Consider the following 24,178-nt stretch of genomic DNA (forward strand, 5'->3'; position numbering starts at 1 on the left):
CATACTTCCCACAAGACCTTCTCAGATTAGCTATGAGATGTCAAGCACAAAAGTTCTACATTCCATTCACCTGTTCTGCCTTTTGTACACAATTCAATTTTAAGATGTTGTCCAACTCACTTAATTGTTCTTCAATTAAAAGATTTGTGAAATGAGATGCATGAAATTAGCGCAAGAATAATGAACCACAAAACAACAGCCTTGTTTCTTGAAAAATTTCAGCTCTGGAAAGACAAAAAGAGCCCGGTTAGCTCAGTCGGTAGAGCATGACACTCTTAATCTCAGGGTCGTGGGTTCGAGCCCCACATTGGGCGCAGAGCTTAATCTTTGGAGCTGTCTGTGGCAGTCTTTCCAATGCAAAGGTACTGTATGCCCAGTTTCAAATACAATTGGTATGAATTTGCCAAACAAGGCACCGGGATCATGACGGTGCATTTGTATGTGGTCATATTTCCTACAAGACACTCTCAGATATGCCATGAGATGTCAAGCACAAAGGTTCTACATTCCATTCACCTGTTCTGCATTTTGTACACAATTCAATTTTAAGATGTTGTCCAACTCATTTAATTGTTCTTCAATTGAAAGATTTGTGAAATGAGATGCATGAAATTAGCGCAAGGATAATGAACCACAAAACAACAGCCTTGTTTCTCGAAAAATTTCAGCTCTGGAAAGAGAAAAAGAGCCCGGTTAGCTCAGTCGGTAGAGCATGAGACTTTTAATCTCAGGGTCGTGGGTTCAAGTCCCACATTGGGCGTACAGCTCATCCTATGCAGCATATTCAGAGTCATACATAATGCATGCAGAGTTTTGAATAGAATTTGTTTAAACTTGCAAAACAGGTCCACAGGATCATGGCGGTGCATTTGTATGTGGTCATACTTCCCACAAGACCTTCTCAGATTAGCTATGAGATGTCAAGCACAAAAGTTCTACATTCCATTCACCTGTTCTGCCTTTTGTACACAATTCAATTTTAAGATGTTGTCCAACTCACTTAATTGTTCTTCAATTAAAAGATTTGTGAAATGAGATGCATGAAATTAGCGCAAGAATAATGAACCACAAAACAACAGCCTTGTTTCTTTGAAAAATTTCAGCTCTGGAAAGACAAAAAGAGCCCGGTTAGCTCAGTCGGTAGAGCATGAGACTCTTAATCTCAGGGTCGTGGGTTCGAGCCCCACATTGGGCGCAGAGCTTAATCTTTGGAGCTGTCTGTGGCAGTCTTTCCAATGCAAAGGTACTGTATGCCCAGTTTCAAATACAATTGGTATGAATTTGCCAAACAAGGCACCGGGATCATGACGGTGGATTTCTATGTGGTCATATTTCCTACAAGACACTCTCAGATATGCCATGAGATGTCAAGCACAAAGGTTCTACATTCCATTCACCTGTTCTGCATTTTGTACACAATTCAATTTTAAGATGTTGTCCAACTCATTCAATTGTTCTTCAATTGAAAGATTTGTGAAATGAGATGCATGAAATTAGCGCAAGGATAATGAACCACAAAACAACAGCCTTGTTTCTCGAAAAATTTCAGCTCTGGAAAGACAAAAAGAGCCCGGTTAGCTCAGTTGGTAGAGCATGAGACTTTTAATCTCAGGGTCGTGGGTTCAAGTCCCACATTGGGCGTACAGCTCATCCTATGCAGCATATTCAGATTCATACATAATGCATGCAGAGTTTTGAATAGAATTTGTTTAAACTTGCAAAACAGGTCCACGGGATCATGGCGGTGCATTTGTATGTGGTCATACTTCCGACAAGACACTCTCAGATATGCCATGAGATGTCAAGCACAAAGGTTCTACATTCCATTCACCTGTTCTGCCTTTTGTACACAATTCAATTTTAAGATGTTGTCCAACTCTTTTAATTGTTCTTCAATTGAAAGATTTGTGAAATGAGATGCATGAAATTAGCGCAAGGATAATGAACCACAAAACAACAGCCTTGTTTCTCGAAAAATTTCAGCTCTGGGAGGACAAAAAGAGCCCGGTTAGCTCAGTCGGTAGAGCATGAGACTTTTAATCTCAGGGTCGTGGGTTCAAGTCCCACATTGGGCGTACAGCTCATCCTATGCAGCATATTCAGATTCATACATAATGCATGCACAGTTTTGAATAGAATTTGTTTAAACTTGCAAAACAGGTCCACGGGATCATGGCGGTGCATTTGTATGTGGTCATACTTCCCACAAGACCTTCTCAGATTAGCTATGAGATGTCAAGCACAAAAGTTCTACATTCCATTCACCTGTTCTGCCTTTTGTACACAATTCAATTTTAAGATGTTGTCCAACTCACTTAATTGTTCTTCAATTAAAAGATTTGTGAAATGAGATGCATGAAATTAGCGCAAGAATAATGAACCACAAAACAACAGCCTTGTTTCTTGAAAAATTTCAGCTCTGGAAAGACAAAAAGAGCCCGGTTAGCTCAGTCGGTAGAGCATGAGACTCTTAATCTCAGGGTCGTGGGTTCGAGCCCCACATTGGGCGCAGAGCTTATTCTTTGGAGCTGTCTGTGGCAGTCTTTCCAATGCAAAGGTACTGTATGCCCAGTTTCAAATACAATTGGTATGAATTTGCCAAACAAGGCACCGGGATCATGACGGTGGATTTCTATGTGGTCATATTTCCTACAAGACACTCTCAGATATGCCATGAGATGTCAAGCACAAAGGTTCTACATTCCATTCACCTGTTCTGCATTTTGTACACAATTCAATTTTAAGATGTTGTCCAACTCATTCAATTGTTCTTCAATTGAAAGATTTGTGAAATGAGATGCATGAAATTAGCGCAAGGATAATGAACCACAAAACAACAGCCTTGTTTCTCGAAAAATTTCAGCTCTGGAAAGAGAAAAAGAGCCCGGTTAGCTCAGTCGGTAGAGCATGAGACTTTTAATCTCAGGGTCGTGGGTTCAAGTCCCACATTGGGCGTACAGCTCATCCTATGCAGCATATTCAGATTCATACATAATGCATGCAGAGTTTTGAATAGAATTTGTTTAAACTTGCAAAACAGGTCCACGGGATCATGGCGGTGCATTTGTATGTGGTCATACTTCCGACAAGACACTCTCAGATATGCCATGAGATGTCAAGCACAAAGGTTCTACATTCCATTGACCTGTTCTGCCTTTTGTACACAATTCAATTTTAAGATGTTGTCCAACTCATTTAATTGTTCTTCAATTGAAAGATTTGTGAAATGAGATGCATGAAATTAGCGCAAGGATAATGAACCACAAAACAACAGCCTTGTTTCTCGAAAAATTTCAGCTCTGGAAAGACAAAAAGAGCCCGGTTAGCTCAGTCGGTAGAGCATGAGACTTTTAATCTCAGGGTCGTGGGTTCAAGTCCCACATTGGGCGTACAGCTCATCCTATGCAGCATATTCAGATTCATACATAATGCATGCAGAGTTTTGAATAGAATTTGTTTAAACTTGCAAAACAGGTCCACGGGATCATGGCGGTGCATTTGTATGTGGTCATATTTCCGACAAGACACTCTCAGATATGCCATGAGATGTCAAGCACAAAGGTTCTACATTCCATTGACCTGTTCTGCCTTTTGTACACAATTCAATTTTAAGATGTTGTCCAACTCATTTAATTGTTCTTCAATTGAAAGATTTGTGAAATGAGATGCATGAAATTAGCGCAAGGATAATGAACCACAAAACAACAGCCTTGTTTCTCGAAAAATTTCAGCTCTGGAAAGGCAAAAAGAGCCCGGTTAGCTCAGTCGGTAGAGCATGAGACTTTTAATCTCAGGGTCGTGGGTTCAAGTCCCACATTGGGCGTACAGCTCATCCTATGCAGCATATTCAGATTCATACATAATGCATGCACAGTTTTGAATAGAATTTGTTTAAACTTGCAAAACAGGTCCACGGGATCATGGCGGTGCATTTGTATGTGGTCATACTTCCCACAAGACCTTCTCAGATTAGCTATGAGATGTCAAGCACAAAAGTTCTACATTCCATTCACCTGTTCTGCCTTTTGTACACAATTCAATTTTAAGATGTTGTCCAACTCACTTAATTGTTCTTCAATTAAAAGATTTGTGAAATGAGATGCATGAAATTAGCGCAAGAATAATGAACCACAAAACAACAGCCTTGTTTCTTGAAAAATTTCAGCTCTGGAAAGAGAAAAAGAGCACGGTTAGCTCAGTCGGTAGAGCATGAGACTCTTAATCTCAGGGTCGTGGGTTCGAACCCCACATTGGGCGTACAGCTCATCCTTTGCAGCATATTCAGATTCATACATAATGCATGCAGAGTTTTGAGTAGAATTTGTTTAAACTTGCAAAACAGGTCCACAGGATCATGGCGGTGCATTTGTATGTGGTCATACTTCCCACAAGACCTTCTCAGATTAGCTATGAGAGGTCAAGCACAAAAGTTCTACATTCCATTCAACTGTTCTGCCTTTTGTACACAATTCAATTTTAAGATGTTGTCCAACTCACTTAATTGTTCTTCAATTAAAAGATTTGTGAAATGAGATGCATGAAATTAGCGCAAGAAACAATGAACCACAAAACAACAGCCTTGTTTCTTGAAAAATTTCAGCTCTGGAAAGGCAAAAAGAGCCCGGTTAGCTCAGTCGGTAGAGCATGAGACTCTTAATCTCAGGGTCGTGGGTTCGAGCCCCACATTGGGCGCAGAGCTTAATCTTTGGAGCTGTCTGTGGCAGTCTTTCCAATGCAAAGGTACTGTATGCCCAGTTTCAAATACAATTGGTATGAATTTGCCAAACAAGGCACCGGGATCATGACGGTGCATTTCTATGTGGTCATATTTCCTACAAGACACTCTCAGATATGCCATGAGATGTCAAGCACAAAGGTTCTACATTCCATTCACCTGTTCTGCATTTTGTACACAATTCAATTTTAAGATGTTGTCCAACTCATTTAATTGTTCTTCAATTGAAAGATTTGTGAAATGAGATGCATGAAATTAGCGCAATGATAATGAACCACAAAACAACAGCCTTGTTTCTCGAAAAATTTCAGCTCTGGAAAGACGAAAAGAGCCCGGTTAGCTCAGTCGGTAGAGCATGAGACTTTTAATCTCAGGGTCGTGGGTTCAAGTCCCACATTGGGCGTACAGCTCATCCTATGCAGCATATTCAGATTCATACATAATGCATGCAGAGTTTTGAATAGAATTTGTTTAAACTTGCAAAACAGGTCCACAGGATCATGGCGGTGCATTTGTATGTGGTCATACTTCCCACAAGACCTTCTCAGATTAGCTATGAGATGTCAAGCACAAAAGTTCTACATTCCATTCACCTGTTCTGCCTTTTGTACACAATTCAATTTTAAGATGTTGTCCAACTCACTTAATTGTTCTTCAATTAAAAGATTTGTGAAATGAGATGCATGAAATTAGCGCAAGAATAATGAACCACAAAACAACAGCCTTGTTTCTTGAAAAATTTCAGCTCTGGAAAGATAAAAAGAGCCCGGTTAGCTCAGTCGGTAGAGCATGAGACTCTTAATCTCAGGGTCGTGGGTTCGAGCCCCACATTGGGCGCAGAGCTTAATCTTTGGAGCTGTCTGTGGCAGTCTTTCCAATGCAAAGGTACTGTATGCCCAGTTTCAAATACAATTGGTATGAATTTGCCAAACAAGGCACCGGGATCATGACGGTGCATTTGTATGTGGTCATATTTCCTACAAGACACTCTCAGATATGCCATGAGATGTCAAGCACAAAGGTTCTACATTCCATTCACCTGTTCTGCATTTTGTACACAATTCAATTTTAAGATGTTGTCCAACTCATTTAATTGTTCTTCAATTGAAAGATTTGTGAAATGAGATGCATGAAATTAGCGCAAGGATAATGAACCACAAAACAACAGCCTTGTTTCTCGAAAAATTTCAGCTCTGGGAAGAGAAAAAGAGCCCGGTTAGCTCAGTCGGTAGAGCATGAGACTTTTAATCTCAGGGTCGTGGGTTCAAGTCCCACATTGGGCATACAGCTCATCCTATGCAGCATATTCAGATTCATACATAATGCATGCACAGTTTTGAATAGAATTTGTTTAAACTTGCAAAACAGGTCCACGGGATCATGGCGGTGCATTTGTATGTGGTCATACTTCCCACAAGACCTTCTCAGATTAGCTATGAGATGTCAAGCACAAAAGTTCTACATTCCATTCACCTGTTCTGCCTTTTGTACACAATTCAATTTTAAGATGTTGTCCAACTCACTTAATTGTTCTTCAATTAAAAGATTTGTGAAATGAGATGCATGAAATTAGCGCAAGAATAATGAACCACAAAACAACAGCCTTGTTTCTTGAAAAATTTCAGCTCTGGAAAGACAAAAAGAGCCCGGTTAGCTCAGTCGGTAGAGCATGAGACTCTTAATCTCAGGGTCGTGGGTTCGAGCCCCACATTGGGCGCAGAGCTTAATCTTTGGAGCTGTCTGTGGCAGTCTTTCCAATGCAAAGGTACTGTATGCCCAGTTTCAAATACAATTGGTATGAATTTGCCAAACAAGGCACCGGGATCATGACGGTGCATTTGTATGTGGTCATATTTCCTACAAGACACTCTCAGATATGCCATGAGATGTCAAGCACAAAGGTTCTACATTCCATTCACCTGTTCTGCATTTTGTACACAATTCAATTTTAAGATGTTGTCCAACTCATTTAATTGTTCTTCAATTGAAAGATTTGTGAAATGAGATGCATGAAATTAGCGCAAGGATAATGAACCACAAAACAACAGCCTTGTTTCTCGAAAAATTTCAGCTCTGGGAAGAGAAAAAGAGCCCGGTTAGCTCAGTCGGTAGAGCATGAGACTTTTAATCTCAGGGTCGTGGGTTCAAGTCCCACATTGGGCGTACAGCTCATCCTATGCAGCATATTCAGATTCATACATAATGCATGCAGAGTTTTGAATAGAATTTGTTTAAACTTGCAAAACAGGTCCACAGGATCATGGCGGTGCATTTGTATGTGGTCATACTTCCCACAAGACCTTCTCAGATTAGCTATGAGATGTCAAGCACAAAAGTTCTACATTCCATTCACCTGTTCTGCCTTTTGTACACAATTCAATTTTAAGATGTTGTCCAACTCACTTAATTGTTCTTCAATTAAAAGATTTGTGAAATGAGATGCATGAAATTAGCGCAAGAAACAATGAACCACAAAACAACAGCCTTGTTTCTTGAAAAATTTCAGCTCTGGAAAGGCAAAAAGAGCCCGGTTAGCTCAGTCGGTAGAGCATGAGACTCTTAATCTCAGGGTCGTGGGTTCGAGCCCCACATTGGGCGCAGAGCTTAATCTTTGGAGCTGTCTGTGGCAGTCTTTCCAATGCAAAGGTACTGTATGCCCAGTTTCAAATACAATTGGTATGAATTTGCCAAACAAGGCACCGGGATCATGACGGTGCATTTGTATGTGGTCATATTTCCTACAAGACACTCTCAGATATGCCATGAGATGTCAAGAACAAAGGTTCTACATTCCATTCACCTGTTCTGCATTTTGTACACAATTCAATTTTAAGATGTTGTCCAACTCATTTAATTGTTCTTCAATTGAAAGATTTGTGAAATGAGATGCATGAAATTAGCGCAATGATAATGAACCACAAAACAACAGCCTTGTTTCTCGAAAAATTTCAGCTCTGGAAAGACGAAAAGAGCCCGATTAGCTCAGTCGGTAGAGCATGAGACTTTTAATCTCAGGGTCGTGGGTTCAAGTCCCACATTGGGCGTACAGCTCATCCTATGCAGCATATTCAGATTCATACATAATGCATGCAGAGTTTTGAATAGAATTTGTTTAAACTTGCAAAACAGGTCCACAGGATCATGGCGGTGCATTTGTATGTGGTCATACTTCCCACAAGACCTTCTCAGATTAGCTATGAGATGTCAAGCACAAAAGTTCTACATTCCATTCACCTGTTCTGCCTTTTGTACACAATTCAATTTTAAGATGTTGTCCAACTCACTTAATTGTTCTTCAATTAAAAGATTTGTGAAATGAGATGCATGAAATTAGCGCAAGAATAATGAACCACAAAACAACAGCCTTGTTTCTTGAAAAATTTCAGCTCTGGAAAGACAAAAAGAGCCCGGTTAGCTCAGTCGGTAGAGCATGACACTCTTAATCTCAGGGTCGTGGGTTCGAGCCCCACATTGGGCGCAGAGCTTAATCTTTGGAGCTGTCTGTGGCAGTCTTTCCAATGCAAAGGTACTGTATGCCCAGTTTCAAATACAATTGGTATGAATTTGCCAAACAAGGCACCGGGATCATGACGGTGCATTTGTATGTGGTCATATTTCCTACAAGACACTCTCAGATATGCCATGAGATGTCAAGCACAAAGGTTCTACATTCCATTCACCTGTTCTGCATTTTGTACACAATTCAATTTTAAGATGTTGTCCAACTCATTTAATTGTTCTTCAATTGAAAGATTTGTGAAATGAGATGCATGAAATTAGCGCAAGGATAATGAACCACAAAACAACAGCCTTGTTTCTCGAAAAATTTCAGCTCTGGAAAGAGAAAAAGAGCCCGGTTAGCTCAGTCGGTAGAGCATGAGACTTTTAATCTCAGGGTCGTGGGTTCAAGTCCCACATTGGGCGTACAGCTCATCCTATGCAGCATATTCAGAGTCATACATAATGCATGCAGAGTTTTGAATAGAATTTGTTTAAACTTGCAAAACAGGTCCACAGGATCATGGCGGTGCATTTGTATGTGGTCATACTTCCCACAAGACCTTCTCAGATTAGCTATGAGATGTCAAGCACAAAAGTTCTACATTCCATTCACCTGTTCTGCCTTTTGTACACAATTCAATTTTAAGATGTTGTCCAACTCATTTAATTGTTCTTCAATTAAAAGATTTGTGAAATGAGATGCATGAAATTAGCGCAAGAATAATGAACCACAAAACAACAGCCTTGTTTCTTGAAAAATTTCAGCTCTGGAAAGACAAAAAGAGCCCGGTTAGCTCAGTCGGTAGAGCATGAGACTCTTAATCTCAGGGTCGTGGGTTCGAGCCCCACATTGGGCGCAGAGCTTAATCTTTGGAGCTGTCTGTGGCAGTCTTTCCAATGCAAAGGTACTGTATGCCCAGTTTCAAATACAATTGGTATGAATTTGCCAAACAAGGCACCGGGATCATGACGGTGCATTTGTATGTGGTCATATTTCCTACAAGACACTCTCAGATATGCCATGAGATGTCAAGCACAAAGGTTCTACATTCCATTCACCTGTTCTGCATTTTGTACACAATTCAATTTTAAGATGTTGTCCAACTCATTTAATTGTTCTTCAATTGAAAGATTTGTGAAATGATATGCATGAAATTAGCGCAAGGATAATGAACCACAAAACAACAGCCTTGTTTCTCGAAAAATTTCAGCTCTGGAAAGACAAAAAGAGCCCGGTTAGCTCAGTCGGTAGAGCATGAGACTTTTAATCTCAGGGTCGTGGGTTCAAGTCCCACATTGGGCGTACAGCTCATCCTATGCAGCATATTCAGATTCATACATAATGCATGCAGAGTTTTGAATAGAATTTGTTTAAACTTGCAAAACAGGTCCACAGGATCATGGCGGTGCATTTGTATGTGGTCATACTTCCCACAAGACCTTCTCAGATTAGCTATGAGATGTCAAGCACAAAAGTTCTACATTCCATTCACCTGTTCTGCCTTTTGTACACAATTCAATTTTAAGATGTTGTCCAACTCACTTAATTGTTCTTCAATTAAAAGATTTGTGAAATGAGATGCATGAAATTAGCGCAAGAATAATGAACCACAAAACAACAGCCTTGTTTCTTGAAAAATTTCAGCTCTGGAAAGACAAAAAGAGCCCGGTTAGCTCAGTCGGTAGAGCATGAGACTCTTAATCTCAGGGTCGTGGGTTCGAGCCCCACATTGGGCGCAGAGCTTAATCTTTGGAGCTGTCTGTGGCAGTCTTTCCAATGCAAAGGTACTGTATGCCCAGTTTCAAATACAATTGGTATGAATTTGCCAAACAAGGCACCGGGATCATGACGGTGCATTTGTATGTGGTCATATTTCCTACAAGACACTCTCAGATATGCCATGAGATGTCAAGCACAAAGGTTCTACATTCCATTCACCTGTTCTGCATTTTGTACACAATTCAATTTTAAGATGTTGTCCAACTCATTTAATTGTTCTTCAATTGAAAGATTTGTGAAATGAGATGCATGAAATTAGCGCAAGGATAATGAACCACAAAACAACAGCCTTGTTTCTCGAAAAATTTCAGCTCTGGGAAGAGAAAAAGAGCCCGGTTAGCTCAGTCGGTAGAGCATGAGACTTTTAATCTCAGGGTCGTGGGTTCAAGTCCCACATTGGGCATACAGCTCATCCTATGCAGCATATTCAGATTCATACATAATGCATGCACAGTTTTGAATAGAATTTGTTTAAACTTGCAAAACAGGTCCACGGGATCATGGCGGTGCATTTGTATGTGGTCATACTTCCCACAAGACCTTCTCAGATTAGCTATGAGATGTCAAGCACAAAAGTTCTACATTCCATTCACCTGTTCTGCCTTTTGTACACAATTCAATTTTAAGATGTTGTCCAACTCACTTAATTGTTCTTCAATTAAAAGATTTGTGAAATGAGATGCATGAAATTAGCGCAAGAATAATGAACCACAAAACAACAGCCTTGTTTCTTGAAAAATTTCAGCTCTGGAAAGACAAAAAGAGCCCGGTTAGCTCAGTCGGTAGAGCATGAGACTCTTAATCTCAGGGTCGTGGGTTCGAGCCCCACATTGGGCGCAGAGCTTAATCTTTGGAGCTGTCTGTGGCAGTCTTTCCAATGCAAAGGTACTGTATGCCCAGTTTCAAATACAATTGGTATGAATTTGCCAAACAAGGCACCGGGATCATGACGGTGCATTTGTATGTGGTCATATTTCCTACAAGACACTCTCAGATATGCCATGAGATGTCAAGCACAAAGGTTCTACATTCCATTCACCTGTTCTGCATTTTGTACACAATTCAATTTTAAGATGTTGTCCAACTCATTTAATTGTTCTTCAATTGAAAGATTTGTGAAATGAGATGCATGAAATTAGCGCAAGGATAATGAACCACAAAACAACAGCCTTGTTTCTCGAAAAATTTCAGCTCTGGGAAGAGAAAAAGAGCCCGGTTAGCTCAGTCGGTAGAGCATGAGACTTTTAATCTCAGGGTCGTGGGTTCAAGTCCCACATTGGGCGTACAGCTCATCCTATGCAGCATATTCAGATTCATACATAATGCATGCAGAGTTTTGAATAGAATTTGTTTAAACTTGCAAAACAGGTCCACAGGATCATGGCGGTGCATTTGTATGTGGTCATACTTCCCACAAGACCTTCTCAGATTAGCTATGAGATGTCAAGCACAAAAGTTCTACATTCCATTCACCTGTTCTGCCTTTTGTACACAATTCAATTTTAAGATGTTGTCCAACTCACTTAATTGTTCTTCAATTAAAAGATTTGTGAAATGAGATGCATGAAATTAGCGCAAGAAACAATGAACCACAAAACAACAGCCTTGTTTCTTGAAAAATTTCAGCTCTGGAAAGGCAAAAAGAGCCCGGTTAGCTCAGTCGGTAGAGCATGAGACTCTTAATCTCAGGGTCGTGGGTTCGAGCCCCACATTGGGCGCAGAGCTTAATCTTTGGAGCTGTCTGTGGCAGTCTTTCCAATGCAAAGGTACTGTATGCCCAGTTTCAAATACAATTGGTATGAATTTGCCAAACAAGGCACCGGGATCATGACGGTGCATTTGTATGTGGTCATATTTCCTACAAGACACTCTCAGATATGCCATGAGATGTCAAGAACAAAGGTTCTACATTCCATTCACCTGTTCTGCATTTTGTACACAATTCAATTTTAAGATGTTGTCCAACTCATTTAATTGTTCTTCAATTGAAAGATTTGTGAAATGAGATGCATGAAATTAGCGCAATGATAATGAACCACAAAACAACAGCCTTGTTTCTCGAAAAATTTCAGCTCTGGAAAGACGAAAAGAGCCCGATTAGCTCAGTCGGTAGAGCATGAGACTTTTAATCTCAGGGTCGTGGGTTCAAGTCCCACATTGGGCGTACAGCTCATCCTATGCAGCATATTCAGATTCATACATAATGCATGCAGAGTTTTGAATAGAATTTGTTTAAACTTGCAAAACAGGTCCACAGGATCATGGCGGTGCATTTGTATGTGGTCATACTTCCCACAAGACCTTCTCAGATTAGCTATGAGATGTCAAGCACAAAAGTTCTACATTCCATTCACCTGTTCTGCCTTTTGTACACAATTCAATTTTAAGATGTTGTCCAACTCACTTAATTGTTCTTCAATTAAAAGATTTGTGAAATGAGATGCATGAAATTAGCGCAAGAATAATGAACCACAAAACAACAGCCTTGTTTCTTGAAAAATTTCAGCTCTGGAAAGACAAAAAGAGCCCGGTTAGCTCAGTCGGTAGAGCATGAGACTCTTAATCTCAGGGTCGTGGGTTCGAGCCCCACATTGGGCGCAGAGCTTAATCTTTGGAGCTGTCTGTGGCAGTCTTTCCAATGCAAAGGTACTGTATGCCCAGTTTCAAATACAATTGGTATGAATTTGCCAAACAAGGCACCGGGATCATGACGGTGCATTTCTATGTGGTCATATTTCCTACAAGACACTCTCAGATATGCCATGAGATGTCAAGCACAAAGGTTCTACATTCCATTCACCTGTTCTGCATTTTGTACACAATTCAATTTTAAGATGTTGTCCAACTCATTTAATTGTTCTTCAATTGAAAGATTTGTGAAATGAGATGCATGAAATTAGCGCAAGGATAATGAACCACAAAACAACAGCCTTGTTTCTTGAAAAATTTCAGCTCTGGAAAGAGAAAAAGAGCCCGGTTAGCTCAGTCGGTAGAGCATGAGACTTTTAATCTCAGGGTCGTGGGTTCAAGTCCCACATTGGGCGTACAGCTCATCCTATGCAGCATATTCAGATTCATACATAATGCATGCAGAGTTTTGAATAGAATTTGTTTAAACTTGCAAAACAGGTCCACGGGATCATGGCTGGCGGTGCATTTGTATGTGGTCATACTTCCCACAAGACCTTCTCAGATTAGCTATGAGATGTCAAGCACAAAAGTTCTACATTCCATTCACCTGTTCTGCCTTTTGTACACAATTCAATTTTAAGATGTTGTCCAACTCACTTAATTGTTCTTCAATTAAAAGATTTGTGAAATGAGATGCATGAAATTAGCGCAAGAAACAATGAACCACAAAACAACAGCCTTGTTTCTTGAAAAATTTCAGCTCTGGAAAGGCAAAAAGAGCCCGGTTAGCTCAGTCGGTAGAGCATGAGACTCTTAATCTCAGGGTCGTGGGTTCGAGCCCCACATTGGGCGCAGAGCTTAATCTTTGGAGCTGTCTGTGGCAGTCTTTCCAATGCAAAGGTACTGTATGCCCAGTTTCAAATACAATTGGTATGAATTTGCCAAACAAGGCACCGGGATCATGACGGTGCATTTGTATGCGGTCATATTTCCTACAAGACACTCTCAGATATGCCATGAGATGTCAAGCACAAAGGTTCTACATTCCATTCACCTGTTCTGCATTTTGTACACAATTCAATTTTAAGATGTTGTCCAACTCATTTAATTGTTCTTCAATTGAAAGATTTGTGAAATGAGATGCATGAAATTAGCGCAAGGATAATGAACCACAAAACAACAGCCTTGTTTCTCGAAAAATTTCAGCTCTGGAAAGACGAAAAGAGCCCGATTAGCTCAGTCGGTAGAGCATGAGACTTTTAATCTCAGGGTCGTGGGTTCAAGTCCCACATTGGGCGTACAGCTCATCCTATGCAGCATATTCAGATTCATACATAATGCATGCAGAGTTTTGAATAGAATTTGTTTAAACTTGCAAAACAGGTCCACAGGATCATGGCGGTGCATTTGTATGTGGTCATACTTCCCACAAGACCTTCTCAGATTAGCTATGAGATGTCAAGCACAAAAGTTCTACATTCCATTCACCTGTTCTGCCTTTTGTACACAATTCAATTTTAAGATGTTGTCCAACTCACTTAATTGTTCTTCAATTAAAAGATTTGTGAAATGAGATGCATGAAATTAGCGCAAGAATAATGAACCACAAAACAACAGCCTTGTTTCTTGAAAAATTTCAGCTCTGGAAAGACAAAAAGAGCCCGGTTAGCTCAGTCGGTAGAGCATGAGACTCTTAATCTCAGGGTCGTGGGTTCGAGCCCCACATTGGGCGCAGAGCTTAATCTTTGGAGCTGTCTGTGGCAGTCTTTCCAATGCAAAGGTACTGTATGCCCAGTTTCAAATATAATTGGTATGAATTTGCCAAACAAGGCACCGGGATCATGACGGTGCATTTGTATGTGGTCATATTTCCTACAAGACACTCTCAGATATGCCATGAGATGTCAAGCACAAAGGTTCTACATTCCATTCACCTGTTCTGCATTTTGTACACAATTCAATTTTAAGATGTTGTCCAACTCATTTAATTGTTCTTCAATTGAAAGATTTGTGAAATGAGATGCATGAAATTAGTGCAAGGATAATGAACCACAAAACAACAGCCTTGTTTCTCGAAAAATTTCAGCTCTGGAAAGAAAAAAGGAGCCCGGTTAGCTCAGTCGGTAGAGCATGAGACTTTTAATCTCAGGGTCGTGGGTTCAAGTCCCACATTGGGCGTACAGCTCATCCTATGCAGCATATTCAGAGTCATACATAATGCATGCAGAGTTTTGAATAGAATTTGTTTAAACTTGCAAAACAGGTCCACGGGATCATGGCTGGCGGTGCATTTGTATGTGGTCATACTTCCGACAAGACACTCTCAGATATGCCATGAGATGTCAAGCACAAAGGTTCTACATTCCATTGACCTGTTCTGCCTTTTGTAGACAATTCAATTTTAAGATGTTGTCCAACTCATTTAATTGTTCTTCAATTGAAAGATTTGTGAAATGAGATGCATGAAATTAGCGCAAGGATAATGAACCACAAAACAACAGCCTTGTTTCTCGAAAAATTTCAGCTCTGGAAAGAGAAAAAGAGCCTGGTTAGCTCAGTCGGTAGAGCATGAGACTTTTCATCTCAGGGTCGTGGGTTCAAGTCCCACATTGGGCGTACAGCTCATCCTATGCAGCATATTCAGATTCATACATAATGCATGCAGAGTTTTGAATAGAATTTGTTTAAACTTGCAAAACAGGTCCACGGGATCATGGCGGTGCATTTGTATGTGGTCATACTTCCGACAAGACACTCTCAGATATGCCATGAGATGTCAAGCACAAAGGTTCTACATTCCATTGACCTGTTCTGCCTTTTGTACACAATTCAATTTTAAGATGTTGTCCAACTCATTTAATTGTTCTTCAATTGAAAGATTTGTGAAATGAGATGCATGAAATTAGCGCAAGAATAATGAACCACAAAACAACAGCCTTGTTTCTTGAAAAATTTCAGCTCTGGAAAGACAAAAAGAGCCCGGTTAGCTCAGTCGGTAGAGCATGAGACTCTTAATCTCAGGGTCGTGGGTTCGAGCCCCACATTGGGCGCAGAGCTTAATCTTTGGAGCTGTCTGTGGCAGTCTTTCCAATGCAAAGGTACTGTATGCCCAGTTTCAAATACAATTGGTATGAATTTGCCAAACAAGGCACCGGGATCATGACGGTGCATTTGTATGTGGTCATATTTCCTACAAGACACTCTCAGATATGCCATGAGATGTCAAGCACAAAGGTTCTACATTCCATTCACCTGTTCTGCATTTTGTACACAATTCAATTTTAAGATGTTGTCCAACTCATTTAATTGTTCTTCAATTGAAAGATTTGTGAAATGATATGCATGAAATTAGCGCAAGGATAATGAACCACAAAACAACAGCCTTGTTTCTCGAAAAATTTCAGCTCTGGAAAGACAAAAAGAGCCCGGTTAGCTCAGTCGGTAGAGCATGAGACTTTTAATCTCAGGGTCGTGGGTTCAAGTCCCACATTGGGCGTACAGCTCATCCTATGCAGCATATTCAGATTCATACATAATGCATGCAGAGTTTTGAATAGAATTTGTTTAAACTTGCAAAACAGGTCCACAGGATCATGGCGGTGCATTTGTATGTGGTCATACTTCCCACAAGACCTTCTCAGATTAGCTATGAGATGTCAAGCACAAAAGTTCTACATTCCATTCACCTGTTCTGCCTTTTGTACACAATTCAATTTTAAGATGTTGTCCAACTCACTTAATTGTTCTTCAATTAAAAGATTTGTGAAATGAGATGCATGAAATTAGCGCAAGAAACAATGAACCACAAAACAACAGCCTTGTTTCTTGAAAAATTTCAGCTCTGGAAAGGCAAAAAGAGCCCGGTTAGCTCAGTCGGTAGAGCATGAGACTCTTAATCTCAGGGTCGTGGGTTCGAGCCCCACATTGGGCGCAGAGCTTAATCTTTGGAGCTGTCTGTGGCAGTCTTTCCAATGCAAAGGTACTGTATGCCCAGTTTCAAATACAATTGGTATGAATTTGCCAAACAAGGCACCGGGATCATGACGGTGCATTTGTATGTGGTCATATTTCCTACAAGACACTCTCAGATATGCCATGAGATGTCAAGCACAAAGGTTCTACATTCCATTCACCTGTTCTGCATTTTGTACACAATTCAATTTTAAGATGTTGTCCAACTCATTTAATTGTTCTTCAATTGAAAGATTTGTGAAATGAGATGCATGAAATTAGCGCAAGGATAATGAACCACAAAACAACAGCCTTGTTTCTCGAAAAATTTCAGCTCTGGAAAGACGAAAAGAGCCCGATTAGCTCAGTCGGTAGAGCATGAGACTTTTAATCTCAGGGTCGTGGGTTCAAGTCCCACATTGGGCGTACAGCTCATCCTATGCAGCATATTCAGATTCATACATAATGCATGCAGAGTTTTGAATAGAATTTGTTTAAACTTGCAAAACAGGTCCACAGGATCATGGCGGTGCATTTGTATGTGGTCATACTTCCGACAAAACACTCTCAGATATGCCATGAGATGTCAAGCACAAAGGTTCTACATTCCATTGACCTGTTCTGCCTTTTGTACACAATTCAATTTTAAGATGTTGTCCAACTCATTTAATTGTTCTTCAATTGAAAGATTTGTGAAATGAGATGCATGAAATTAGCGCAAGAAACAATGAACCACAAAACAACAGCCTTGTTTCTTGAAAAATTTCAGCTCTGGATAGACAAAAAGAGCCCGGTTAGCTCAGTCGGTAGAGCATGAGACTCTTAATCTCAGGGTCGTGGGTTCGAGCCCCACATTGGGCGCAGAGCTTAATCTTTGGAGCTGTCTGTGGCAGTCTTTCCAATGCAAAGGTACTGTATGCCCAGTTTCAAATACAATTGGTATGAATTTGTCAAACAAGGCACCGGGATCATGACGGTGCATTTGTATGTGGTCATACTTCCCACAAGACCTTCTCAGATTAGCTATGAGATGTCAAGCACAAAAGTTCTACATTCCATTCACCTGTTCTGCCTTTTGTACACAATTCAATTTTAAGATGTTGTCCAACTCACTTAATTGTTCTTCAATTAAAAGATTTGTGAAATGAGATGCATGAAATTAGCGCAAGAATAATGAACCACAAAACAACAGCCTTGTTTCTTGAAAAATTTCAGCTCTGGAAAGACAAAAAGAGCCCGGTTAGCTCAGTCGGTAGAGCATGAGACTCTTAATCTCAGGGTCGTGGGTTCGAGCCCCACATTGGGCGCAGAGCTTAATCTTTGGAGCTGTCTGTGGCAGTCTTTCCAATGCAAAGGTACTGTATGCCCAGTTTCAAATATAATTGGTATGAATTTGCCAAACAAGGCACCGGGATCATGACGGTGCATTTGTATGTGGTCATATTTCCTACAAGACACTCTCAGATATGCCATGAGATGTCAAGCACAAAGGTTCTACATTCCATTCACCTGTTCTGCATTTTGTACACAATTCAATTTTAAGATGTTGTCCAACTCATTTAATTGTTCTTCAATTGAAAGATTTGTGAAATGAGATGCATGAAATTAGTGCAAGGATAATGAACCACAAAACAACAGCCTTGTTTCTCGAAAAATTTCAGCTCTGGAAAGAGAAAAAGAGCCCGGTTAGCTCAGTCGGTAGAGCATGAGACTTTTAATCTCAGGGTCGTGGGTTCAAGTCCCACATTGGGCGTACAGCTCATCCTATGCAGCATATTCAGAGTCATACATAATGCATGCAGAGTTTTGAATAGAATTTGTTTAAACTTGCAAAACAGGTCCACGGGATCATGGCTGGCGGTGCATTTGTATGTGGTCATACTTCCGACAAGACACTCTCAGATATGCCATGAGATGTCAAGCACAAAGGTTCTACATTCCATTGACCTGTTCTGCCTTTTGTACACAATTCAATTTTAAGATGTTGTCCAACTCATTTAATTGTTCTTCAATTGAAAGATTTGTGAAATGAGATGCATGAAATTAGCGCAAGGATAATGAACCACAAAACAACAGCCTTGTTTCTCGAAAAATTTCAGCTCTGGAAAGAGAAAAAGAGCCCGGTTAGGTCAGTCGGTAGAGCATGAGACTTTTCATCTCAGGGTCGTGGGTTCAAGTCCCACATTGGGCGTACAGCTCATCCTATGCAGCATATTCAGATTCATACATAATGCATGCAGAGTTTTGAATAGAATTTGTTTAAACTTGCAAAACAGGTCCACGGGATCATGGCGGTGCATTTGTATGTGGTCATACTTCCGACAAGACACTCTCAGATATGCCATGAGATGTCAAGCACAAAGGTTCTACATTCCATTGACCTGTTCTGCCTTTTGTACACAATTCAATTTTAAGATGTTGTCCAACTCATTTAATTGTTCTTCAATTGAAAGATTTGTGAAATGAGATGCATGAAATTAGCGCAAGGATAATGAACCACAAAACAACAGCCTTGTTTCTCGAAAAATTTCAGCTCTGGAAAGACAAAAAGAGCCTGGTTAGCTCAGTCGGTAGAGCATGAGACTTTTAATCTCAGGGTCGTGGGTTCAAGTCCCACATTGGGCGTACAGCTCATCCTATGCAGCATATTCAGATTCATATATAATGCATGCAGAGTTTTGAATAGAATTTGTTTAAACTTGCAAAACAGGTCCACAGGATCATGGCGGTGCATTTGTATGTGGTCATACTTCCCACAAGACCTTCTCAGATTAGCTATGAGATGTCAAGCACAAAAGTTCTACATTCCATTCACCTGTTCTGCCTTTTGTACACAATTCAATTTTAAGATGTTGTCCAACTCACTTAATTGTTCTTCAATTAAAAGATTTGTGAAATGAGATGCATGAAATTAGCGCAAGAAACAATGAACCACAAAACAACAGCCTTGTTTCTTGAAAAATTTCAGCTCTGGAAAGGCAAAAAGAGCCCGGTTAGCTCAGTCGGTAGAGCATGAGACTCTTAATCTCAGGGTCGTGGGTTCGAGCCCCACATTGGGCGCAGAGCTTAATCTTTGGAGCTGTCTGTGGCAGTCTTTCCAATGCAAAGGTACTGTATGCCCAGTTTCAAATACAATTGGTATGAATTTGCCAAACAAGGCACCGGGATCATGACGGTGCATTTGTATGTGGTCATATTTCCTACAAGACACTCTCAGATATGCCATGAGATGTCAAGCACAAAGGTTCTACATTCCATTCACCTGTTCTGCATTTTGTACACAATTCAATTTTAAGATGTTGTCCAACTCATTTAATTGTTCTTCAATTGAAAGATTTGTGAAATGAGATGCATGAAATTAGCGCAAGGATAATGAACCACAAAACAACAGCCTTGTTTCTCGAAAAATTTCAGCTCTGGAAAGACAAAAAGAGCCCGGTTAGCTCAGTCGGTAGAGCATGAGACTTTTCATCTCAAGGTCGTGGGTTCAAGTCCCACATTGGGCGTACAGCTCATCCTATGCAGCATATTGAGATTCATACATAATGCATGCACAGTTTTGAATAGAATTTGTTTAAACTTGCAAAACAGGTCCACGGGATCATGGCGGTGCATTTGTATGTGGTCATACTTCCGACAAGACACTCTCAGATATGCCATGAGATGTCAAGCACAAAGGTTCTACATTCCATTGACCTGTTCTGCCTTTTGTACACAATTCAATTTTAAGATGTTGTCCAACTCATTTAATTGTTCTTCAATTGAAAGATTTGTGAAATGAGATGCATGAAATTAGCGCAAGGATAATGAACCACAAAACAACAGCCTTGTTTCTCGAAAAATTTCAGCTCTGGAAAGACAAAAAGAGCCCGGTTAGCTCAGTCGGTAGAGCATGAGACTTTTAATCTCAGGGTCGTGGGTTCAAGTCTCACATTGGGCATACAGCTCATCCTATGCAACATATTCAGATTCATACATAATGCATGCAGAGTTTTGAACAGAATTTGTTTAAACTTGCAAAACAGGTCCACGGGATCATGGCGGTGCATTTGTATGTGGTCATACTTCCCACAAGACCTTCTCAGATTAGCTATGAGATGTCAAGCACAAAAGTTCTACATTCCATTCACCTGTTCTGCCTTTTGTACACAATTCAATTTTAAGATGTTGTCCAACTCACTTAATTGTTCTTCAATTAAAAGATTTGTGAAATGAGATGCATGAAATTAGCGCAAGAATAATGAACCACAAAACAACAGCCTTGTTTCTTGAAAAATTTCAGCCCTGGAAAGACAAAAAGAGCCCGGTTAGCTCAGTCGGTAGAGCATGAGACTCTTAATCTCAGGGTCGTGGGTTCGAGCCCCACATTGGGCGCAGAGCTTAATCTTTGGAGCTGTCTGTGGCAGTCTTTCCAATGCAAAGGTACTGTATGCCCAGTTTCAAATACAATTGGTATGAATTTGCCAAACAAGGCACCGGGATCATGGCTGGCGGTGCATTTGTATGTGGTCATATTTCCTACAAGACACTCTCAGATATGCCATGAGATGTCAAGCACAAAGGTTCTACATTCCATTGACCTGTTCTGCATTTTGTACACAATTCAATTTTAAGATGTTGTCCAACTCATTTAATTGTTCTTCAATTGAAAGATTTGTGAAATGAGATGCATGAAATTAGCGCAAGGATAATGAACCACAAAACAACAGCCTTGTTTCTCGAAAAATTTCAGCTCTGGAAAGACAAAAAGAGCCCGGTTAGCTCAGTCGGTAGAGCATGAGACTTTTAATCTCAGGGTCGTGGGTTCAAGTCCCACATTGGGCGTACAGCTCATCCTATGCAGCATATTCAGATTCATACATAATGCATGCAGAGTTTTGAATAGAATTTGTTTAAACTTGCAAAACAGGTCCACGGGATCATGGCGGTGCATTTGTATGTGGTCATACTTCCGACAAGACACTCTCAGATATGCCATGAGATGTCAAGCACAAAGGTTCTACATTCCATTGACCTGTTCTGCCTTTTGTACACAATTTAATTTTAAGATGTTGTCCAACTCATTTAATTGTTCTTCAATTGAAAGATTTGTGAAATGAGATGCATGAAATTAGCGCAAGGATAATGAACCACAAAACAACAGCCTTGTTTCTCGAAAAATTTCAGCTCTGGAAAGACAAAAAGAGCCCGGTTAGCTCAGTCGGTAGAGCATGAGACTTTTAATCTCAGGGTCGTGGGTTCAAGTCTCACATTGGGCGTACAGCTCATCCTATGCAGCATATTCAGATTCATACATAATGCATGCACAGTTTTGAACAGAATTTGTTTAAACTTGAAAAACAGGTCCACGGGATCATGGCGGTGCATTTGTATGTGGTCATACTTCCCACAAGACCTTCTCAGATTAGCTATGAGATGTCAAGCACAAAAGTTCTACATTCCATTCACCTGTTCTGCCTTTTGTACACAATTCAATTTTAAGATGTTGTCCAACTCACTTAATTGTTCTTCAATTAAAAGATTTGTGAAATGAGATGCATGAAATTAGCGCAAGAATAATGAACCACAAAACAACAGCCTTGTTTCTTGAAAAATTTCAGCTCTGGAAAGAGAAAAAGAGCCTGGTTAGCTCAGTCGGTAGAGCATGAGACTCTTAATCTCAGGGTCGTGGGTTCGAGCCCCACATTGGGCGCAGAGCTTAATCTTTGGAGCTGTCTGTGGCAGTCTTTCCAATGCAAAGGTACTGTATGCCCAGTTTCAAATACAATTGGTATGAATTTGCCAAACAAGGCACCGGGATCATGACGGTGCATTTGTATGTGGTCATACTTCCCACAAGACCTTCTCAGATTAGCTATGAGATGTCAAGCACAAAAGTTCTACATTCCATTCACCTGTTCTGCCTTTTGTACACAATTCAATTTTAAGATGTTGTCCAACTCACTTAATTGTTCTTCAATTGAAAGATTTGTGAAATGAGATGCATGAAATTAGCGCAAGGATAATGAACCACAAAAGAACAGCCTTGTTTCTCGAAAAATTTCAGCTCTGGAAAGACAAAAAGAGCCCGGTTAGCTCAGTCGGTAGAGCATGAGACTTTTAATCTCAGGGTCGTGGGTTCAAGTCCCACATTGGGCGTACAGCTCATCCTATGCAACATATTCAGATACATACATAATGCATGCACAGTTTTGAATAGAATTTGTTTAAACTTGCAAAACAGGTCCACGGGATCATGGCGGTGCATTTGTATGTGGTCATACTTCCCACAAGACCTTCTCAGATTAGCTATGAGATGTCAAGCACAAAAGTTCTACATTCCATTCACCTGTTCTGCCTTTTGTACACAATTCAATTTTAAGATGTTGTCCAACTCACTTAATTGTTCTTCAATTAAAAGATTTGTGAAATGAGATGCATGAAATTAGCGCAAGAATAATGAACCACAAAACAACAGCCTTGTTTCTTGAAAAATTTCAGCCCTGGAAAGACAAAAAGAGCCCGGTTAGCTCAGTCGGTAGAGCATGAGACTCTTAATCTCAGGGTCGTGGGTTCGAGCCCCACATTGGGCGCAGAGCTTAATCTTTGGAGCTGTCTGTGGCAGTCTTTCCAATGCAAAGGTACTGTATGCCCAGTTTCAAATACAATTGGTATGAATTTGCCAAACAAGGCACCGGGATCATGACGGTGCATTTGTATGTGGTCATATTTCCTACAAGACACTCTCAGATATGCCATGAGATGTCAAGCACAAAGGTTCTACATTCCATTCACCTGTTCTGCATTTTGTACACAATTCAATTTTAAGATGTTGTCCAACTCATTTAATTGTTCTTCAATTGAAAGATTTGTGAAATGAGATGCATGAAATTAGCGCAAGGATAATGAACCACAAAACAACAGCCTTGTTTCTCGAAAAATTTCAGCTCTGGAAAGACAAAAAGAGCCCGGTTAGCTCAGTCGGTAGAGCATGAGACTTTTAATCTCAGGGTCGTGGGTTCAAGTCCCACATTGGGCGTACAGCTCATCCTATGCAGCATATTCAGATTCATACATAATGCATGCAGAGTTTTGAATAGAATTTGTTTAAACTTGCAAAACAGGTCCACGGGATCATGGCGGTGCATTTGTATGTGGTCATACTTCCGACAAGACACTCTCAGATATGCCATGAGATGTCAAGCACAAAGGTTCTACATTCCATTGACCTGTTCTGCCTTTTGTACACAATTCAATTTTAAGATGTTGTCCAACTCATTTAATTGTTCTTCAATTGAAAGATTTGTGAAATGAGATGCATGAAATTAGCGCAAGAATAATGAACCACAAAACAACAGCCTTGTTTCTTGAAAAATTTCAGCCCTGGAAAGACAAAAAGAGCCCGGTTAGCTCAGTCGGTAGAGCATGAGACTCTTAATCTCAGGGTCGTGGGTTCGAGCCCCACATTGGGCGCAGAGCTTAATCTTTGGAGCTGTCTGTGGCAGTCTTTCCAATGCAAAGGTACTGTATGCCCAGTTTCAAATACAATTGGTATGAATTTGCCAAACAAGGCACCGGGATCATGACGGTGCATTTGTATG

At 40.3% G+C, this 24,178-nt stretch overlaps 45 non-coding genes across 45 annotated transcripts; all 45 read left to right on the top strand.

The window, feature by feature from the left end:
• Positions 1-241: 241 nt before the first annotated feature.
• On the top strand, positions 242-314 carry trnak-cuu (transfer RNA lysine (anticodon CUU)). The gene has a single exon. It is a non-coding gene; the product is annotated as a tRNA-Lys (tRNA).
• Positions 315-687: 373 nt separating this feature from the next.
• Positions 688-760, top strand: trnak-uuu (transfer RNA lysine (anticodon UUU)). The gene has a single exon. It is a non-coding gene; the product is annotated as a tRNA-Lys (tRNA).
• Positions 761-1,122: 362 nt separating this feature from the next.
• trnak-cuu (transfer RNA lysine (anticodon CUU)) lies at positions 1,123-1,195 on the top strand. Its single transcript has one exon. It is a non-coding gene; the product is annotated as a tRNA-Lys (tRNA).
• A 373-nt stretch (positions 1,196-1,568) lies between these two features.
• On the top strand, positions 1,569-1,641 carry trnak-uuu (transfer RNA lysine (anticodon UUU)). Its single transcript has one exon. It is a non-coding gene; the product is annotated as a tRNA-Lys (tRNA).
• Positions 1,642-2,002: 361 nt separating this feature from the next.
• Positions 2,003-2,075, top strand: trnak-uuu (transfer RNA lysine (anticodon UUU)). Its single transcript has one exon. It is a non-coding gene; the product is annotated as a tRNA-Lys (tRNA).
• Positions 2,076-2,436: 361 nt separating this feature from the next.
• trnak-cuu (transfer RNA lysine (anticodon CUU)) lies at positions 2,437-2,509 on the top strand. The gene has a single exon. It is a non-coding gene; the product is annotated as a tRNA-Lys (tRNA).
• A 373-nt stretch (positions 2,510-2,882) lies between these two features.
• trnak-uuu (transfer RNA lysine (anticodon UUU)) lies at positions 2,883-2,955 on the top strand. Its single transcript has one exon. It is a non-coding gene; the product is annotated as a tRNA-Lys (tRNA).
• A 361-nt stretch (positions 2,956-3,316) lies between these two features.
• On the top strand, positions 3,317-3,389 carry trnak-uuu (transfer RNA lysine (anticodon UUU)). The gene has a single exon. It is a non-coding gene; the product is annotated as a tRNA-Lys (tRNA).
• A 361-nt stretch (positions 3,390-3,750) lies between these two features.
• Positions 3,751-3,823, top strand: trnak-uuu (transfer RNA lysine (anticodon UUU)). The gene has a single exon. It is a non-coding gene; the product is annotated as a tRNA-Lys (tRNA).
• A 361-nt stretch (positions 3,824-4,184) lies between these two features.
• On the top strand, positions 4,185-4,257 carry trnak-cuu (transfer RNA lysine (anticodon CUU)). Its single transcript has one exon. It is a non-coding gene; the product is annotated as a tRNA-Lys (tRNA).
• A 362-nt stretch (positions 4,258-4,619) lies between these two features.
• Positions 4,620-4,692, top strand: trnak-cuu (transfer RNA lysine (anticodon CUU)). The gene has a single exon. It is a non-coding gene; the product is annotated as a tRNA-Lys (tRNA).
• A 373-nt stretch (positions 4,693-5,065) lies between these two features.
• Positions 5,066-5,138, top strand: trnak-uuu (transfer RNA lysine (anticodon UUU)). The gene has a single exon. It is a non-coding gene; the product is annotated as a tRNA-Lys (tRNA).
• Positions 5,139-5,499: 361 nt separating this feature from the next.
• Positions 5,500-5,572, top strand: trnak-cuu (transfer RNA lysine (anticodon CUU)). Its single transcript has one exon. It is a non-coding gene; the product is annotated as a tRNA-Lys (tRNA).
• A 373-nt stretch (positions 5,573-5,945) lies between these two features.
• On the top strand, positions 5,946-6,018 carry trnak-uuu (transfer RNA lysine (anticodon UUU)). Its single transcript has one exon. It is a non-coding gene; the product is annotated as a tRNA-Lys (tRNA).
• Positions 6,019-6,379: 361 nt separating this feature from the next.
• Positions 6,380-6,452, top strand: trnak-cuu (transfer RNA lysine (anticodon CUU)). The gene has a single exon. It is a non-coding gene; the product is annotated as a tRNA-Lys (tRNA).
• A 373-nt stretch (positions 6,453-6,825) lies between these two features.
• trnak-uuu (transfer RNA lysine (anticodon UUU)) lies at positions 6,826-6,898 on the top strand. Its single transcript has one exon. It is a non-coding gene; the product is annotated as a tRNA-Lys (tRNA).
• Positions 6,899-7,260: 362 nt separating this feature from the next.
• On the top strand, positions 7,261-7,333 carry trnak-cuu (transfer RNA lysine (anticodon CUU)). Its single transcript has one exon. It is a non-coding gene; the product is annotated as a tRNA-Lys (tRNA).
• An 807-nt stretch (positions 7,334-8,140) lies between these two features.
• trnak-cuu (transfer RNA lysine (anticodon CUU)) lies at positions 8,141-8,213 on the top strand. Its single transcript has one exon. It is a non-coding gene; the product is annotated as a tRNA-Lys (tRNA).
• A 373-nt stretch (positions 8,214-8,586) lies between these two features.
• On the top strand, positions 8,587-8,659 carry trnak-uuu (transfer RNA lysine (anticodon UUU)). The gene has a single exon. It is a non-coding gene; the product is annotated as a tRNA-Lys (tRNA).
• Positions 8,660-9,020: 361 nt separating this feature from the next.
• On the top strand, positions 9,021-9,093 carry trnak-cuu (transfer RNA lysine (anticodon CUU)). Its single transcript has one exon. It is a non-coding gene; the product is annotated as a tRNA-Lys (tRNA).
• Positions 9,094-9,466: 373 nt separating this feature from the next.
• trnak-uuu (transfer RNA lysine (anticodon UUU)) lies at positions 9,467-9,539 on the top strand. The gene has a single exon. It is a non-coding gene; the product is annotated as a tRNA-Lys (tRNA).
• A 361-nt stretch (positions 9,540-9,900) lies between these two features.
• On the top strand, positions 9,901-9,973 carry trnak-cuu (transfer RNA lysine (anticodon CUU)). The gene has a single exon. It is a non-coding gene; the product is annotated as a tRNA-Lys (tRNA).
• A 373-nt stretch (positions 9,974-10,346) lies between these two features.
• On the top strand, positions 10,347-10,419 carry trnak-uuu (transfer RNA lysine (anticodon UUU)). The gene has a single exon. It is a non-coding gene; the product is annotated as a tRNA-Lys (tRNA).
• A 361-nt stretch (positions 10,420-10,780) lies between these two features.
• Positions 10,781-10,853, top strand: trnak-cuu (transfer RNA lysine (anticodon CUU)). The gene has a single exon. It is a non-coding gene; the product is annotated as a tRNA-Lys (tRNA).
• A 373-nt stretch (positions 10,854-11,226) lies between these two features.
• On the top strand, positions 11,227-11,299 carry trnak-uuu (transfer RNA lysine (anticodon UUU)). Its single transcript has one exon. It is a non-coding gene; the product is annotated as a tRNA-Lys (tRNA).
• A 362-nt stretch (positions 11,300-11,661) lies between these two features.
• trnak-cuu (transfer RNA lysine (anticodon CUU)) lies at positions 11,662-11,734 on the top strand. The gene has a single exon. It is a non-coding gene; the product is annotated as a tRNA-Lys (tRNA).
• Positions 11,735-12,541: 807 nt separating this feature from the next.
• On the top strand, positions 12,542-12,614 carry trnak-cuu (transfer RNA lysine (anticodon CUU)). Its single transcript has one exon. It is a non-coding gene; the product is annotated as a tRNA-Lys (tRNA).
• Positions 12,615-12,987: 373 nt separating this feature from the next.
• Positions 12,988-13,060, top strand: trnak-uuu (transfer RNA lysine (anticodon UUU)). Its single transcript has one exon. It is a non-coding gene; the product is annotated as a tRNA-Lys (tRNA).
• Positions 13,061-13,426: 366 nt separating this feature from the next.
• On the top strand, positions 13,427-13,499 carry trnak-cuu (transfer RNA lysine (anticodon CUU)). The gene has a single exon. It is a non-coding gene; the product is annotated as a tRNA-Lys (tRNA).
• Positions 13,500-14,306: 807 nt separating this feature from the next.
• Positions 14,307-14,379, top strand: trnak-cuu (transfer RNA lysine (anticodon CUU)). The gene has a single exon. It is a non-coding gene; the product is annotated as a tRNA-Lys (tRNA).
• A 373-nt stretch (positions 14,380-14,752) lies between these two features.
• On the top strand, positions 14,753-14,825 carry trnak-uuu (transfer RNA lysine (anticodon UUU)). The gene has a single exon. It is a non-coding gene; the product is annotated as a tRNA-Lys (tRNA).
• Positions 14,826-15,624: 799 nt separating this feature from the next.
• On the top strand, positions 15,625-15,697 carry trnak-cuu (transfer RNA lysine (anticodon CUU)). The gene has a single exon. It is a non-coding gene; the product is annotated as a tRNA-Lys (tRNA).
• A 373-nt stretch (positions 15,698-16,070) lies between these two features.
• trnak-uuu (transfer RNA lysine (anticodon UUU)) lies at positions 16,071-16,143 on the top strand. Its single transcript has one exon. It is a non-coding gene; the product is annotated as a tRNA-Lys (tRNA).
• A 362-nt stretch (positions 16,144-16,505) lies between these two features.
• On the top strand, positions 16,506-16,578 carry trnak-cuu (transfer RNA lysine (anticodon CUU)). The gene has a single exon. It is a non-coding gene; the product is annotated as a tRNA-Lys (tRNA).
• Positions 16,579-17,386: 808 nt separating this feature from the next.
• trnak-cuu (transfer RNA lysine (anticodon CUU)) lies at positions 17,387-17,459 on the top strand. Its single transcript has one exon. It is a non-coding gene; the product is annotated as a tRNA-Lys (tRNA).
• A 373-nt stretch (positions 17,460-17,832) lies between these two features.
• On the top strand, positions 17,833-17,905 carry trnak-cuu (transfer RNA lysine (anticodon CUU)). The gene has a single exon. It is a non-coding gene; the product is annotated as a tRNA-Lys (tRNA).
• A 373-nt stretch (positions 17,906-18,278) lies between these two features.
• On the top strand, positions 18,279-18,351 carry trnak-uuu (transfer RNA lysine (anticodon UUU)). The gene has a single exon. It is a non-coding gene; the product is annotated as a tRNA-Lys (tRNA).
• A 1,234-nt stretch (positions 18,352-19,585) lies between these two features.
• On the top strand, positions 19,586-19,658 carry trnak-cuu (transfer RNA lysine (anticodon CUU)). The gene has a single exon. It is a non-coding gene; the product is annotated as a tRNA-Lys (tRNA).
• A 1,241-nt stretch (positions 19,659-20,899) lies between these two features.
• On the top strand, positions 20,900-20,972 carry trnak-cuu (transfer RNA lysine (anticodon CUU)). Its single transcript has one exon. It is a non-coding gene; the product is annotated as a tRNA-Lys (tRNA).
• A 377-nt stretch (positions 20,973-21,349) lies between these two features.
• On the top strand, positions 21,350-21,422 carry trnak-uuu (transfer RNA lysine (anticodon UUU)). Its single transcript has one exon. It is a non-coding gene; the product is annotated as a tRNA-Lys (tRNA).
• A 795-nt stretch (positions 21,423-22,217) lies between these two features.
• Positions 22,218-22,290, top strand: trnak-cuu (transfer RNA lysine (anticodon CUU)). Its single transcript has one exon. It is a non-coding gene; the product is annotated as a tRNA-Lys (tRNA).
• A 373-nt stretch (positions 22,291-22,663) lies between these two features.
• trnak-uuu (transfer RNA lysine (anticodon UUU)) lies at positions 22,664-22,736 on the top strand. The gene has a single exon. It is a non-coding gene; the product is annotated as a tRNA-Lys (tRNA).
• Positions 22,737-23,097: 361 nt separating this feature from the next.
• Positions 23,098-23,170, top strand: trnak-cuu (transfer RNA lysine (anticodon CUU)). Its single transcript has one exon. It is a non-coding gene; the product is annotated as a tRNA-Lys (tRNA).
• A 373-nt stretch (positions 23,171-23,543) lies between these two features.
• trnak-uuu (transfer RNA lysine (anticodon UUU)) lies at positions 23,544-23,616 on the top strand. The gene has a single exon. It is a non-coding gene; the product is annotated as a tRNA-Lys (tRNA).
• A 361-nt stretch (positions 23,617-23,977) lies between these two features.
• trnak-cuu (transfer RNA lysine (anticodon CUU)) lies at positions 23,978-24,050 on the top strand. Its single transcript has one exon. It is a non-coding gene; the product is annotated as a tRNA-Lys (tRNA).
• The last annotated feature ends 128 nt before the right edge of the window (positions 24,051-24,178 follow it).

This window comes from Scomber japonicus, chromosome 16 (genome assembly GCF_027409825.1).
Source record: "Scomber japonicus isolate fScoJap1 chromosome 16, fScoJap1.pri, whole genome shotgun sequence".
Classification (NCBI taxonomy): Eukaryota; Metazoa; Chordata; class Actinopteri; order Scombriformes; family Scombridae; genus Scomber; species Scomber japonicus.